Source organism: Pleurodeles waltl, chromosome 7, assembly GCF_031143425.1.
Source record: "Pleurodeles waltl isolate 20211129_DDA chromosome 7, aPleWal1.hap1.20221129, whole genome shotgun sequence".
NCBI lineage: Eukaryota > Metazoa > Chordata > Amphibia > Caudata > Salamandridae > Pleurodeles > Pleurodeles waltl.
Window position 1 is genome coordinate 1119399881 of NC_090446.1, and position 17103 is coordinate 1119416983.

The following is a 17103-nucleotide window of genomic DNA, read 5'->3' on the forward strand; positions in this document are numbered from 1 at the left end:
TTTTAGAAAGTGTGCATTTTCTTGCTTAAACCATTTATGTGACTCTGCCTGTTTGTGGATTCCCTGTCTGGGTCAGTTTGACAGTTGGGCTGGTACACCTCTCACTAGACAGTGACACAAAGGGAGCTGGGGTGTAGTCTGCATTTACTGATGAGCCATCAGTGCTAGGAGGGAGGGGAGGAGTGGTCACTCACACCTGAAAGGGCTGTACCTGCCCTCACACAAGGCAGTCTCCAACCTCCTGGTGTGTGTCTGGGACCTGGCCTGGGCAAGGCAGGATTTCACGATGAAGAGAGAATTTCCTTTGAAGTAGGCCTGCTTCAAAGGGCAAAATGGGTATAAGAAGGGCACCCCAAACCACAGACTTTAGAACACTTCTGGAAACCAAGAGGAACCTCTGCCTGGAGAAGAGCTGAAGAGCTGAGGAAGAAGAGCTGTCCTGCCTGTGCCTGTGCTTTGTGGAGCCCTCCTGCAGTTGCTTCTTCTGCCTGTGCTAGAGGACCAAGACTGGACTTTGTGTTGCCTTCCATCTTGTGAAGAACTCTCCAAGGGCTTGATTTAGAGCTTGCCTCCTGCTGTTTGAAGTCTCAGGGACAACAAAGACTTCTCTCTGCCTGCATCTGGAGCCTCTGCTGAGACTCCTACTCTGCCAAGTGGTGCCCATCCAGGTCCTGGGGCCCTGAAAGGAGAAGCTGGCAGCCCAAGGGTGAGAAATCCACGCACTGAACGCCGTGCAGGGCAAAGAATGACGCAACTCCGATCTGCGGCTGAAAACTCATTGCTCGCCTGCAAGGCAACCGGAAGATTGCTGACGGAGACCGGTGAGATCTCAACCCATGCTGCATGGTTTTCGAATCATCATTTGGCTGGATTTCTGATGCAAACACCGCTGGGCGTGTAAAATCAACGCAAGGCCTGCCCAGACCCGAGAGTGCTGACAGTTCTATGGGTATATCAAATAGGAGGGGCAACTGAACACACCCCTAGACAACTGGATCTTGTCAGACACTAAAGCGCCCATGGGTACCCGGACCCCAGTATCCTTATACTGTATTTGACCCACGCAATATATTGTGGACCCAGGCCCACCTTTTCCATTATGAGCCACAGGTACTCTCCCACACCACAGAATCAAAAGCCTGCTCGATTCCAAGGAATGCAAGGGCATAAGAGGCATCCTTCAGGTATGGGCATGGTAAACGTGTGACAGATGGCAAATGTTATGCATGCTACTACGGTGCAGTATAAAACCACATTTGTCCATGAGTATAAGTGCATGTAAATTTGGGAGCAGTCGGGTGGCCAGAATCCCAATACGTATCTTAAGATTCACATTTAAAAGTGACAGTGGTCTGTAGGCCAAGGGCTCCTGCGGGTCTTTGCCTTGTTTTGGGACAAGTACTATTAATGCTTCCCGCATAGAGGCAGGTAAATGGCCACAATTCTCATCTCCCGATTGACTTCCAGCAGTTTGTCTGTAAGTGTATCTGCATATTTTTGGTAAAATTCAGCTGGGACTCCATCAATACCTGGCATGTTTGCAGTTTTTAAGCATTGTATACTAGGTAGGCTTTCCTCTCGGAGATGGGCTCCCTCAGTGAGGCCCGCTCCACCTTCCCCAAATAAGGAATTTCTATATCTGCTAGAAAGGCAGTACCACGATCTCCATGTGCGTCGTGCAAAGTTTGCTTAAATGTGTCCTGAACACATCATTAATATCTATCTGTGTGTGGACTTGTAAACCCCTCTCATCTTTCAGTACCGTAACCGGTTCACGTGTCATCTGTGGTCTAAGTAAAGCATGCTAGCATTGCCCCAGTAGTATCATCCTCAGCATGGAATCTTTGTGAATATGCCGTATAGACATGCTTCTTCAACCTGTGCCAGTCAGCCAAGAGGTCTCCACGGGCCTGTTGCCAGTCCCCCAGTTATTATGATTGTGTGGGCAGTGTCTTTTCCAGTGAACTTAAGTTCGCTTCTTGGGGGCTAAGGTCTTGCCTTCTGATGCCATAAGTAGTTTTTTAAACAAACAACCCCCAGCACCACCTTCATTGCCTCCCCATCACAGTCCCTGGCCCCAGATGTCCCCCAATTTTTGTTAAAATAGTGTAGGAGTTTGTCACAAACCACTGCCTCAAACGGGGGTTAGTCTGCGCCTCCATGCGAGGCACCACAGTGGGATCGCTAGGTGACTGTGGGGGTCATTTTGACCTCGGCAGTCTTTATTGAAGACCGCTGAGGGACCGCCGTGCGGAAGACCGCCATTGGTGGCGGTTTGCCGCTCGGCCTATTATGACCGTTGGCAGCTCTCCATCCTTTTACGGCCGGAGAGCCGCCAACAGCCATACTGGCGGAAGGCGGGGAAGTGGAGGATGCTCCACCTCCACCGCCACGCCAACAGAACACCGCCCAGCGAATCACATCCTGTGATTCGCCATGGCGGTGCTGTGTTGGCGGTGTGGTGTCGGCAAAGCTGCCCCCATGGCTCCCATCCCCTCCTGGAGGATCGTGGGACCAGGTAAGTCGATCGTCCGTGAGCGGAGGGGGGTGGGGTGTGTTGTGTGTTGTGTGGGTGCATGGGGGTGTGCGTGTGTGTATGTAGAGGGGGTGTGTGAGTGCGTGTGTGCCTGCGGGGGTGTTGTGTGTATGGGAACGAGTGTGTGTATGTCTGTGTGCGTGTATGTTTGAATGTGGGTGTGGGTGTGCGTGTATGACTGTGTGTGTGGATGTAGGCATGTATGTCGGCGTGTGTGCGTGTAAGTATGTAGGTGGTGCCTGCGTGCGTGTGCGCGTATGGGTGAAGTGATGTTGGTGATCGGGGTGGGGAGGGGGGCCCTGCCACCTTTGGGCGGTGGCAAGGGTGTTCGGGGGGTAGCGGAGGGAGTCGGGTGGGGGTGGGGGTTGGAGCGAGACCCCTATCATTGCCAGGGAAGGAATTCCTTGGCACTGATAGTGCTTACCGCCATGGATTTCATGGCGGTTCAAACCGCTGGAAATCCACGGCGGTAAGCCGGGTCCAAATATCGCCGGCGGTATAATGACGGCTGCCGGGCTGGAAACCCAGGTCTTCAGCCCGGCAGTCGTCTACGCCCTGGCTGGCGGAATGGAGAACCGGCGGATGACCATGGCGGTAACCACCATGGTCATAATTCCACAGAGTAAGACCGCCAGCCTGTTGGCGGTCTTACCGCCGGTTCTCCGCCTTCCGCCAGGGTTGTAATGACCCCCTGTATCCCTCCCCTATAGTCATTAATAATGGGGAATGATCGGATAAGTATTAGGCAAGGTAAGAGATGTCCCGCTCTCACTGGATCAGAGCAGTGGATACAACATAATAATCCAGCCAACTGCAAGTTTTCATAGCGGGTGTGTAGCAGAAGTAGGTCCTTAGGGTTGTGTGTTGATGCCACCAAGGGTCCATCAATACCAGTTCCCCCAGGAGGTCTGTCAGTGGTTCTGTCAGGTGGTGTTTCCCGTGTGCTCTCGGTGGCTCCCAGTCCCGTGCCCAATCATGGAATTGTAGAAGTATGAAGGGTCTTGCCATAGACAATTAGAATCCCCCACTGAGATGACAGCCTCTGTTAAGTAGGAGGCAGCACCTGTGACAACCTCACTATAAAAGGTCCCACTATCCACATTTGGAGCATATACATTGATCAGTCACACCTCTTTCCCATCCAAATTTCCGAACAACATCACATATCTTTCCTCCGGGTCAATGACATTTTCCCCATGTTGGAATGGGACCCCAGGAGCCACCCATATTGGTACCCCTCTAGCAAAGCCTGAATAGGATGTTGCATAAATCTGGTCCCTCCACCGCCTCTGTAGCCAAGAGATACAGTTCCCTCAAATATGCATCTCCTGTAGGAGGGCAATCAATATGTGATAGTGTTTTAGATAAGCAAATACTCAGCAACACCTCTCCAGCTGAGGCAGGCCCCTCTTATTCCATGTCCGTAGTTTGAAAGTATCAGCTATTCTGGGTTGTCTGCATCCCATACACCACCTTGTCCTTGCTCCCTCACACCTACTCCCCACATCCAGCACTCATGGCCCATTCAGGACATACATAAATTCTTCCACCTCAATGATCAGCATAAGTCCTAGAGTCCCTGCCAGTTATACATAACATTTCAGCATTTATGACATCAAATATTGTACATCTAGGTCTACAAGTTTTAGTTTAACAAAGCCATTTAGCTACATAGTAGAAGACTGATTGCATTGTAGTAGTATGAAGGGTCTTGCCATTGATTCCAACGTTAATGTCGGTGCCCAGCGTGCACCAGTGTCTGATCCATGGCAGTATCAAGGTACACTTTGCTCCACAGCAGTGGATCTCTCTCAGGGTATCACACCATCTGTGCTGTCCGCACCCGAGCCAGGGTAGCTCCTCCACTCAGAGAACAAGTCTTGAGAGTTAGATTCAGCATGTGTGTCCATTAGGGTGCCATCCCTTCTCACAACAATGCAGCCTGTCACATTGGAGGATTGTGTTTCTTTGTGGTAAATATCTTGTTTTCGCTACCTAGCTGAATGCCTCAACTCACTCTGGACTGCACCCGCTCCAAGTACCATTCCTGGCTGAGGAGTCCACCCAGTCACTTGCCTCATCTGCACTGAAAAAAAAGCATTTTGCCTTCATGCACAACTCTAAGCTTCGCCAGGAAGACAAAAGTGTATTTCAGGCTGAGCTCTCTTAAATATCACATAACTACTAGAGACATTTTCTGTAGATTCTGTATATTTTGTGTATAATCAGGGAAAATTAAAATAGGATGTCCCTCAAACTGTAGTTGTCCACAGAGTCTCACAAGTTGCAGGATACCGTCCCGGTCCCTGCAGTTAAACAGACAGGCTATTATCGCATGCGGTGACATTCTTGGGCAAGGCGGGGGAACCAAGGCTCTACGTGCCCTCTCCAAACTCAAGAAGTTGGGTAGTTCCCAAAGGGGCACCATAGCCACCAGCCATGTCTCCAGACACTTTTCCATGGATTTTTCCTCCACATGTTCCAGAAACCCCACAAAGAGCAAATTATTTCTCCGGGATCTCCCCTCTGCATCTTCCATGCTTTCGTCCATTCTTGCTGACAGCTTCTGAAGAGATGAAACAGTGTCTTTTAAGGTGCCTACCTCCCGCTGCAATTCACCAACATTATCCTCTGTCACTGTCACTCTGTCTCCACTTTGATGTCAATGGGAGACGCATCAACTTTGGAGGCCAACTATATGCATGTTCCTGTAATTGCCTCCACAAGGTTTGCCCGGGACGTGCTATATGTCGCCTGCCACACACCACATTCATGGGCATTCCCTGGAGGTTCCTCAGCTGGCTTCCCCACCACATGGGTCACCTGGGATTAACTGACTATTTTGTTCGCAGGTGATATGCTGATTTATCCTTCACCATTGTTATGTGGCAGCCTAGCCAGTAGACCACCCTCATCACTGCAGGAGTTTCGGTGCTATATTAGTGTAGCCACTGCTGCAGCACTTGTCCAGGATCAGGGTAGACTTCCGGTCTCCCCAACAAGTAGGATCACTGCCACTCATCCCCACACCACTCTTCAGGCACAGGGCCCAAAAGAGCATCCGGCTCCAGGCTGCATCTCAGTAGCAGTTTCCCAGGATGTCCCACTAAGCAGGGCCGAGAGACAAACCCACTATTCCCACGCAGCCATAGCTCCAATGCGTGATCCCCCAGAAGGTCACAACTGCGCAGAGCAGGCAGCCAGCATACCAAAGACATCTTAAGATGGTGCTGAGCCAAAGAACAACAGCGGGCTCAAGTCAGCGCCGCACAGACTGGTCAGAGCGTGGTCAGAGGGCCCACTGTCCTATGGAGCAGGCCCACATCTCGTAGCAGGAAAATCAATAAAGGCCTGTGACTTTTGGTCATCTCCTTGTGGGGTATCTTCTAGTTGGTCTAATCTTCTTCCCCGTGTCCCACAGGCAGATCTGCTGGGACTGCCACACCCCACACAACAACAGTGCAAGCACTCTCCATCCAAGGCCTCAAGATATAACTATAGGTGGGTTTCCAGCGATACAGGTGGGCCCACTCCCACACAGGACTGCTCCTGCGATGCTACCTCCAGCATCTCTGCTGGACTCAGGACTTGTTCAACACTTCACAGGTTGCTCCACGTCTCGTCACCTGGAGGCACGCCGGCCACCTTGCAGTCTCCAGTCTGCAGCACTGCTGGCGGAGTAGCGGCCTCTGCTGACCTTCATGGGTACCGGCAAGTGAACATAAGTAGTTCCGGGCCCAACCCGGGCATGGATCACAGCAGTCTTTGTCCACCAAGGAAGTGGTAGGGGCGAGATTCAGGTCAGGGGATCAGCAGGCAGAGGCAGGCAATTCACGGCCCTCTCCACTCTGCCACAGCCTGGTGTATGCTGCCAAATCTCTCAGGCGGTGCCAGGTTATCCAGGCTGTGACCGCTCGGCCTAGACACCAGTTCAGCACAGCGCACTGCAGCCCCAAGAGTTGCTTTTTTGTGGGCGATAATCTGCCTCTGCTCTCTGACACTTTTGCAGCGCCGTCAAGTGTCAGGAGAGGTAGGATGTTGGGCAGTGATGCCGGATATTGTGTGTATGGCTGGCAGGAGCTCAGCTAGAAGCTTCTAGGTGGCCATCTTCTTGGCCATGCCCTCTTGGAGAGTTTGCCCCACTTGAAAAGGAATTAGAATAAGGTCTCTGGTAATGATTTGCAATTTGCTCTGACGACTTCTTATTTTTGCTGAGGATTATTTATGGTTCTCCCTGCTAAGGACTAGGTTAATGCAACTTTAGAGACAATTGCCCTTTTGGAAGCAAAGAGACATTAAAAAAAAAGCCTTCGACTCCCTGTTTTTTGGAGCAGCTTACAGAACTCAGGCTTTCATTCCACAGGCAGGAGCATTAATGGCACTTAAATTTGGATCCAGAGGGAAAGGGCAAACACAACGCACTATTATTGATTTATAAGCGGACCACCTTTGAGGCCTAATCTGTTTCGTCAAAGAAAAAATAAGGGTTAAGAAAAATTATTCTAGGACCTTTTTAAAGTTGTTAACTTTTTATCTAATTCTTCTTCTCTACAGCATTTTAATACTTCTCAGTGATGAGTTAGCCATTTTCTTTAGAGATAACATTTTCAGTACTCTGATTTTGATCCGTTTTGTGATCAGGTGATTCTGTATATGACCTCTTCTCTTTCTCTTCTGAAGCATTCCTTGATGCAGTCTTGTTTTTCTCAAGTTACAGTGACAAAGGTTTTAGAACTTCTGATGGGCATTAAATCTGGCTCTCACTTAGATCCCGGCCCTCCTAAACTTCTTACAACTTCCCCTGGATATAGTTGCAGGACATTTGGAATTGACCTATGATAAGGTCTTAGTGGCTGGAAAATTCCCTAGTCTATGGAAAGAAGGAATTGTCATTCTGCATTCTTGTGCTCAAGAAACTTAACCTTAATCCTGATGATTTTAAAACCTATCATCCAGTATCACTGCCGTCCACCCCTACTAAAGTTCTGCAAAGAGGTATTTGAACCAGGAACTGATTAAATTTATTCATACTCATGATCTCCTTGGTCCATCCCAGACTGGTTTCAGGAGTGGTCACAGCAGAGAGACATGGCGGCTGACTGTATTAGAGGTCAGGTCGATCTGGGTGGAGCCACATTTCTGGCCATGCTTGGCCTGTCTGTGGCTTTCGATACGATTTCCCCATATCTTATGGTCAATCGTTTACACCACTTAGGCATGGAGGGCAAAGCTCTCAGTCTATTGCATTCTTTCCTAGTGGATAGGGTGCAGGTTGTAAGTTGTGAACTAAAGCTTTCAGACACCTGTGTACGGTGCCATAGGGCTCCGCACATAGCCCTTCCCTTCATAATCTTTATGTTTCGTCATTGGCAACCGTGGTCAGATCTTTTGGCTTTCACTTGCTGTCCTATGCAGATGACACTCAAATTATTGTGTCAATAAAGGACAGTGTACCTATGGCGGTAGACAGGATTAAGAAATGTATGGCCAGAATTAATAACTGGACAAAATAAACATTTCTTAAACTGAATGCTGAAAAAACAGAGGTTCTGGTTTTTGGAGCACGTGGTCCATTTGGTCTGAGCTGTGGTGGCTAGAGTCTTGTGGCCCTATCCCTACTGTGGTCACGGCAGCCAAGATCCTAGGGGTTATTATCCGACATTTAAAAGGTCTTTCCATTTATTCCTGCAGAGCTATGCAAATCTGTGGCCATAGCTTTGGTTTCTTCCTGCCTGGATTATTGTAACGCTCCCTACCTGAACAACAAGAAAGCCTTCCTTAAACTCCAAGTCATTCAAAACGCAGAGGCATGGCTTGTTTTAGACATTCCTAAACATGAAGCTGCCCTTCATTGGTTCCCAGTCAGGAAACAAGTGGTATTCAAAGTTCTATGCATGGCCTTTATGGCATTACATAAATTGGGTCTGAGGTTTTTCCAGTTGGTTTTTCAAAAGCATGTGCTGTTCTGCTTACTGGAGAAAGGAGGTGGCTTAATTATTTAAATGTATTATTATGAAAAGCACATATATTCTTTTACCTGAAACATAAAAAAATAAACATTTTTGCATGAAACAATTCAATTCCATAACATTACATAAATTGCTGCCAAAATCAATTTTTTTTAAAACTAAATGACATTTACAATTAATATTATAAAGATTTATAAAGAACGAAAGATCTAAGCAAATACTATGAAATTAAAATGCTAAAAAACTATTAACGATAAATATATTTATCAATATTAGGAAATGTATTTACATCTGGGAATAATACATACAGGGGGTGATTCTAATTCTGGCGGGCGGCGGAGGGTATTATGAGTTTTTCCCTGGGCTGGCGGGCGGTCTCCAAAAGACCGCCCGCCAGCCCAGGGAAAAACTCCCTTCCCACGAGGATGCCGGCTCGTAATCGAGCCGGCGGAGTGGGAAGGTGCGACGGGTGCAGTAGCACCCGTCGCGTATTTCAGTGTCTGCAAGGCAGACACTGAAATACCTTGCGGGGCCCTCTTACGGGGGCCCCTGCCGTGCCCATGCCATTGGCATGGGCACGGCAGGGGCCCCCAGGGGCCCCGCGACCCCCCCTACCGCCATCCTGTTCATGGCGGCTTTCCCGCCATGAACAGGATGGCGGTAGGGGGGGTCAGAATCCCCCATGGCGGCGCAGCAAGCTGCGCCGCCATGGGGGATTCTGAGGGCAGCGGTAAACCGGCGGGAGACCGCCGGTTTACCCTTTCTGACCGCGGCCAAAGCGCCGCGGTCAGAATGCCCTGCGGGGCACCGCCGGCCTGTCGGCGGTGCTCGCCGCCGGGGTTAGAATCAGCCCCACAGTGTTATGTAAGTGTTGGCCTTCAGAGGGACTACATTTACTATTCCCACTCCAGTCAAGCGTTGGACTTCAGAGGGGTTAAATTTACTATTCCCACTCCAGACTGTGCAACAGTAGGGAAAGCGTTTGACTTTAGAGAAGTTAAATTCATGATGATCACCCCAGTCTGTGCAACAGTAGGGAAAGCATTGGAATTCAGAGGAGTAAAATGTACTATTCCTACACCTCCTGTGCAACAGTAGGGAAAGTGTTGGACTTCAGAGGAGTTAAACTTACTACTCCCACTACAGTCTGTGCAACAGTAGGTAAAGCCTTGTACTTCGGAGGGGTTACATTTACTCTTCTGACTCCAATCCAAGCCACAGTAGGTAAAGTACTTCACTTCAAAAACATTACATACATAACTGTATTAATTTAGACAAAATATACAACTCTTGCTATACACAGTAATAATTAACATGATACATATATATATATATATATATATATATGTCTCAAAAGAAGGCCCTTTCAGGGTTAGAGTGACACATAAATTATGCAAAAAACGAAGGAGAACTCTGGGAAGTTCCCAATTTTAGGTGGAGAGCATCTCTAGTAAGGAGCACCCTGCAACACCAGCGACACTCTAGATTTGCTCACCTCAATTGTCTGCTTATCTAGCAAAGGTTTTAAGCATAGCATCAGCACAGAGCTATCCACGCCAAGCTAGATAGTGACAAAGTCTTTCGTCATTTGTACAGCAAAATCTTTAAGCATAGGATTGACACAGTGTCATCCTCGCCGAGCTGTAAAATTTACCACTCCAGGCACAGTATTACAGCTTTGGACTGGTCAAATACCGTCCAAGCCAACCTGGAATGAGTAAACCAACCCTGGCACATGTTTAGCTCTCATTATTGCTCTTCAGAGGGGTTTAGCTTTGTCCAGACGCAAGGGAGTACCCAGTACAAGTCAAAACAAGGCCCTTTCAGGGTTAGAGTGATGCATAAATTATGCAAAAAACAAAGGAGAACTCTGGGAAGTTCCCAATTTTAGGTGGAGAGCAGCTCTAGTAAGGAGCACCCCGCAACACCAGCAACACTCTATATTTGCTCACCTCAAATGTCTGCTTATCTAGCAAAATTTTTAAGCATAGGATCAGCACAGGGCTATCCACACCGAGCTAGATAGTGACAAAATCTTTAAGCATAGGATTGACACAGTGTCACCGCCAAGCTGTAAAATGACAAAAGCCATTCATCACTCCAGCCACAGTATTACAGCTTTGGACTGGTCAAATACAATACCATCCAAGCCAACCTGGAATGAGTAAAGCAACCCCTGACACATATTTCGCTCTCATTAGAGCTCTTCAGAGGGGTTTAGCTTTGTCCAGACACAAGGGAGCACCCAGTATAAGTCAAAGCAAGGCCCTTTCAGGGTTAGAGTGACACATAAACTATGCAAAAAACAAAGGAGAACTCTGGGAAGTTCCCAATTTTAGATGGAGAGCATCTCTAGTAAGGAGCACCCTGCAACACAAGCAACACTCTAGATTTGCTCATCTCAAATGTCTGCTTATCTAGCAAAGTTTTTAAGCATAGGATCAGCACAGTGCTATCCACGCCGAGCTAGATATTGATATGCAGTTAATTAGCTTCAATTACTCCATAGAAGCACATTTACAAATATCCAATAAATATGTAATTAAAAGCAACACATTGTATACAAGCCATAAAAAGAATTAAAAGGAATAAGTTTCTTTACCCTGATAAAATTGATAGTCATAATAATAATATGAAGACCACAATGTTCACCGAACAGCACATCAGTATGTTACAGCCCTTGCATGTTTCATCTGGAACAACACAGACACATTAAAATATAGCTAGGTCACAACACTAATTTCCTACTTTTTGTGAATAACCCAGGCTGTGTGCAGAAAATTAGCTAACATAATAACAACCACCTTACATGTATCTGCTTTTAGCATCCTAAGAACTGTCCCAAGGGTTCTTATACCCAAAAGCTTACACTTTGGTACATTCGACTTCCTCCCTGGAAGCTTATATGCCACACAAAAGAAAATAAAGGGCAGAGTTGTTTCAGGAGCACTGCAACAGGCTGGACAAACAGTATATGTGGATTTTCCTGACATTTCCCAAAAAAAACCAAAACGTGCGGCTTCCCACCCTGTTCATGAAGCCACTGTGTGGGCTAAGTCCCAGGGGCATGAGAAAAAAGTTAGGAGGGTGGTGCACAGGGTCCCCCTCCTGGGCTTGCTACAGCCCCGGTTCCACCATGTCCCGGGGCCCATTTATTATTCTATGCAGGGGGGCCATACTAAGAGCTCTATTTACACCCCACCTCGCTGTAAACTCTAGCATAGAGAGAATCCCATATCTAAACTTCAGATACAACTGTCTTGGGAAGGAACCCTGGATGGCATCTAAAGTAGGCTCAATTGCTGGAACAATCTTATGACTTAGAAACTGATCGGATAGCTTCCCCTGTTTACAATTCTTGAATGTTTCACCCCAACGATAATCCCTGCATCGATCCTTAATTGACTGCCTCAAAATCAAATTGGAATCCTCCGGGCTATCCCACAGGCTCTCAAGCGCAAGTGATTTAGACATTTTCTTTATATTGGATAGCCATGCGATCCTTGAATGACTGACTGTGCTCAGTACTTCTCTAAGGGGGCATCTATAAAAGTCAAGCTCTGGCGTTGTCCACAATCTGTGCAAGAATAGTAAAGGTCTCAACTGCATTGTTAAAGAAATCGGGTACTGGCCCAAATCTTTAAACAAGGGAAGAGTTGGGGTATTAGATGGAAGATTGGTTAAGAGCTTAATAAACTTGCTCTCAACCACTGATAACTCATTTATTGTACAGTGCCCCCAGAGCTCAGCCCCGTACATACCTGTACTTTTTGCCTTAACCCTATATAATGCTAACTCAGGCAGTATACTTGTGGACTTCATTTTCATCGCTAGCTTCAGTATTGCCCCGGTCTCCTGCTGCAATTTCAGTACAGTTCTGGTGATTTCAGCCTTCCAGCTAAGGTTATATGAAAGGGTCACCCCCAAAAACACAAAATTTGAAACTTGCTCAAGTTGCAAATTATGAGCACATATCCTTGGTTGCTCAGATTTGTAAGGGTTAAACACCATATACTTGGCTTTGCTTGCATTTAACTCTAGACTAAGGGTGGGTGGGGAGCTCTGCTCCGCTGGTGGAGCTATTGGAGTTTTTGGCACTCCGCGCTCTGCTTGGAGTGTGGAGTTCTCCCAAAACTCTGCTAGCCCCGCCAGCGGAGCTGAGCTCACCATGCGCACTGAAGCCCAGTTTTGGGCTACCCAGTGCAAGCACAGACAGTCTGCCCTTGTGCTGTGTAGCCCATAACTAGGCTGAAGCGCACACCGGGTCTGGCGACAGATCCAGGGAAGGCCAGGCCTCCCTCTGTCAGAAGCAAAGTAGGAGGCAGAGGGAGGCAGAGAGAGAGCCAGGCCTCGGGGGAAAGGACGGCAAGGACCCAGGTAAGTCCTTGTTTCTTACTATTTATTTTTTTGCGTTGTAGGTGCACACTGGTGCACAAACAAGGACTGAAACTGCAGCTTTCCTTGTCCTTAGTCCTAGCGTGAATTCAGGCCAGAGTCATAGGCAGCAAAAGCTGCTGTTTCAGGCCTCTTGTGCACCGGCCTGAAAATCAGGCCAGAGCAGGGAAACCCCTTAGCTCTGGTGCTGAGCTTCTCTGATGGTTTTTTTAAAACATCAGAAAAATGCAGATCTGCGGATTTTCCTGACGTTTAAAAAAAAAAAAAAGGCAACTTCCCACCCTTTTTGTGAAGCCCCCAGTTGGGATAAGTCCCAGGGGCATGAGAAAAAAGTTAGGAGGGAAATGCATTAGCCCCTCTCCTGGGCTTGCCACAGCCATGGGGACCGCTACCTTCCCAGGGCTTATTTAATATTCTATGCAGGCAGGCCAAGAGAGTCCCCCGCAGCCCTAGGGACTGTCAGCTCCCAGGGTCTTAAATCAAATGTGATGTGGGGTGCCGTTTGGCCCCTACACCCTCAGCCCCATGGACCACCACCTCCCTGGGAATAAAATTAAATAATCAGGGGGGCCTGTTTCAGACCCACCCTGCAGCCCTGGGGATTGACACCTCCTGGGGGCAATTTTATTCTATGCGTGAAGGGCCACTCGCTGCCCCAAACCCCAGGAACCAAGGGGCGGCTCCTTCACAATGGCAAAGGAGCATCACACCCCTGGCTAGACCGGGAGCTGAAAGATAACATTATATTTATTTATTGTTTTATCTTTCAGGTGCTGGCTCAGCCAACAGCTTGTGAAGGGAGGGACGGCTGGGCCACAGGAGGTGGGGAGAGTGCACCTAAGTGGGCATGTGTGTTTAGCCGGGCCTGCTTTGCAGACAGTAAATATTGCAAAGGTGCTGGTGCACCCTGTGCACTACAGCATTGCCACCGGCTCTATTACGAGCCAGAGACAATGATGTACGCCTTTTCCTGCTGGGCCAGTGAGCGTAAACTGAGGATTCCACCCACTGACTCAGGGGGAAACACGTACTGCCCCGGCGGGGAGGCTGCCACAATGGCGGTAACCTACCCATCGGGATTTTGGCAGACAGGCTTTCCCATCCACTGAAATCATAATCAGGCCCTTGGTTTATATCATGTTGTTCCTGGTCCTTCCCAAAAACTAGCACAACATCTTGAAATGTGACAATACTTTTGAGGCCGTCAAATAAACTTTCTGCGACTCTCTGAAATACAGCAGAAGCCGAAGCTAGCCCAAAGGGCATTCTTTTAAATTTAAATAATATGTTATGAAAGAAGTTAAGTATCTAGATTCAGAATGAAGATTAATTTGATGGTATGTGGATGTCATGTCTAATAAACTAAACATGCTAGATTTCTTTTAACTGGATACCATTTAAGTAACATTAGGCAAGGGATGGCAGTCAAGCCAAATTTGCTCATTAAGGTTGCAAAAATCTGCACACATGCGAATAGAGCCATTTCTTTTGCGAGCTATGACAATATGGGCAACCCAATCAGATGATTCTACACTGACAGAGTGGTTTTTTGCAAAGTGCCTACCTGTAGATTTTGGCCTCTAGCTCAGCCGGCACATAGGGAAACCTACCAAACCTGTGCATTTTTTAAAACTAGAGACCTAGGGGAATCCAAGATGGGGTGACTAGTGGGGGCTCTGACCAGGTTCTGTTACCCAGAATCCTTTGCAAACCTCAAAATGTGGCTAAAAAACACGTTTTCCTCACATTTCAGTGACAGAAAGTTCTGGAATCTGAGAGGAGCCACAAATTTCCTTCCACCCAGCGTTCCCCCAAGTCTCCCGATAAAAATGATACCTCACTTGTGTGGGTAGGCTTAGCGCCCGCAACATGAAATGCCCCAAAACACAACGTGGACACATCCCATTTTTTTACAGAAAATAGAGCTGTTTTTTGCAAAGTGCCTACCTGTAGATTTTGGCCTCTAGCTCAGCCAGCACATAGGGAAACCTACCAAACCTGTGCCTTTTTGAAAACTAGAGACCTAGGGTAATCCAAGATGGGGTGACTTGTGGGGCTCTGACCAGGTTCTGTTACCCAGAATCCTTTGCAAATCTCAAAACGTGGCTAAAAAAACACGTTTTCCTCACATTTCAGTGACAGCAAGTTGTGGAATCTGAGAGGAGCCACAAATTTCCTTCCACCCAGCGTTCCTCCAATTCTCCCGATAAAAATGATACCTCACTTGTGTGGGTAGGCCTAGCGCCCGCGACAGGAAATGCCCCAAAACACAACGTGGACACATCCCATTTTTTGACAGAAAACAGAGCTGTTTTTTGCAAAGTACTTACCTGTAGATTTTGGCCTCTAGCTCAGCCGGCACCTAGGGAAACCTACCAAACCTGTGCATTTTTGAAAACTAGAGACCTAGGGGAATCCAAGATGGGGTGACTTGTAGGGCTCTGACCAGGTTCTGTTACCCGGAATACTTTGCAAACCTCAAAATGTGGCTAAAATAACACGTTTTCCACACATTTCGGTGACAGAAAGTTCTGGAATCTGAGAGGAGCCACAAATTTCCTTCCACCCAGCATTCCCCCAAGTCTCCCGATAAAAATGATACCTCACTTGTGTGGGTAGGCTTAGCGCCCGCAACATGAAATGCCCCAAAACACAACGTGGACACATCCCATTTTTTTACAGAAAATAGAGCTGTTTTTTGCAAAGTGCCTACCTGTAGATTTTGGCCTCTAGCTCAGCCAGCACATAGGGAAACCTACCAAACCTGTGCCTTTTTGAAAACTAGAGACCTAGGGGAATCCAAGATGGGGTGACTTGTGGGGCTCTGACCAGGTTCTGTTACCCAGAATCCTTTGCAAATCTCAAAACGTGGCTAAAAAAACACGTTTTCCTCACATTTCAGTGACAGCAAGTTGTGGAATCTGAGAGGAGCCACAAATTTCCTTCCACCCAGCATTCCCCCAAGTCTCCCGATAAAAATGATACCTCACTTGTGTGGGTAGGCTTAGCGCCCGCAACATGAAATGCCCCAAAACACAACGTGGACACATCCCATTTTTTGACAGAAAACAGAGCTGTTTTTTGCAAAGTACTTACCTGTAGATTTTGGCCTCTAGCTCAGCCGGCACCTAGGGAAACCTACCAAACCTGTGCATTTTTGAAAACTAGAGACCTAGGGGAATCCAAGATGGGGTGACTTGTAGGGCTCTGACCAGGTTCTGTTACCCGGAATACTTTGCAAACCTCAAAATGTGGCTAAAATAACACGTTTTCCACACATTTCGGTGACAGAAAGTTCTGGAATCTGAGAGGAGCCACAAATTTCCTTCCACCCAGCATTCCCCCAAGTCTCCCGATAAAAATGATACCTCACTTGTGTGGGTAGGCTTAGCGCCAGAGACAGGAAATGCCCCAAAACACAACGTGGACACATCCCATTTTTTTACAGAAAACAGAGCTGTTTTTTGCAAAGTGCCTACCTGTAGATTTTGGCCTCTAGCTCAGCTGGCACCTAGGGAAACCTACCAAACCTGTGCATTTCTGAAAACTAGAGACCTAGGGGAATCCAAGATGGGGTGACTTGTGGGGCTCTGACCAGGTTCTGTTACCCAGAATCCTTTGCAAACCTCAAAATGTGGCTAAAATAACACGTTTTCCTCACATTTCGGTGACAGAAAGTTCTGGAATCTGAGAGGAGCCACAAATTTCCTTCCACCCAGCGTTCCCCCAAGTCTCCCAATAAAAATGATACCTCACTTATGTGGGTAGGCCTAGCGCCCGCGACAGGAAATGCCCCAAAACACAACGTGGACACATCAAATTTTTTCATTAAAAACAGTGCCTACCTGTGGATTTTGGCCTCTAGCTCAGCCGGCACCTGGGAAAACCTAGCAAACGAGCGCATTTTTGAAAACTAGAAACCTAGGGAAATCCAAGATGAGGTGGCTTGTGGGGCTCTGATCAGGTTCTGTTACCCAGAATCCTTTGCAAACCTCAAAATGTGGCTAAAATAACACATTTTCCTCACATTTCGGTGACAGAAAGTTCTGGAATCTGAGAGTAGCCACAAATGTCCTTCCACCCAGTGTTCCCCCAAGTATCCCGATAAAAATGATACCTCACTTGTGTGGGTAGGCCTAGCGCCCGCGACAGGAAATGCCCCAAACACAATGTGGACACATCACATTTGTTCATAGAAAACAG

General features: G+C 47.6%; 1 protein-coding gene across 2 annotated transcripts in view; it reads left to right on the forward strand.

Moving 5' to 3' along the window:
* LOC138245980 (proton channel OTOP2-like) overlaps positions 1–17103 on the forward strand; it is a 255059-nt gene that overhangs the window by 28987 nt on the left and 208969 nt on the right. The gene's annotated exons all lie outside the window — the stretch shown is intronic.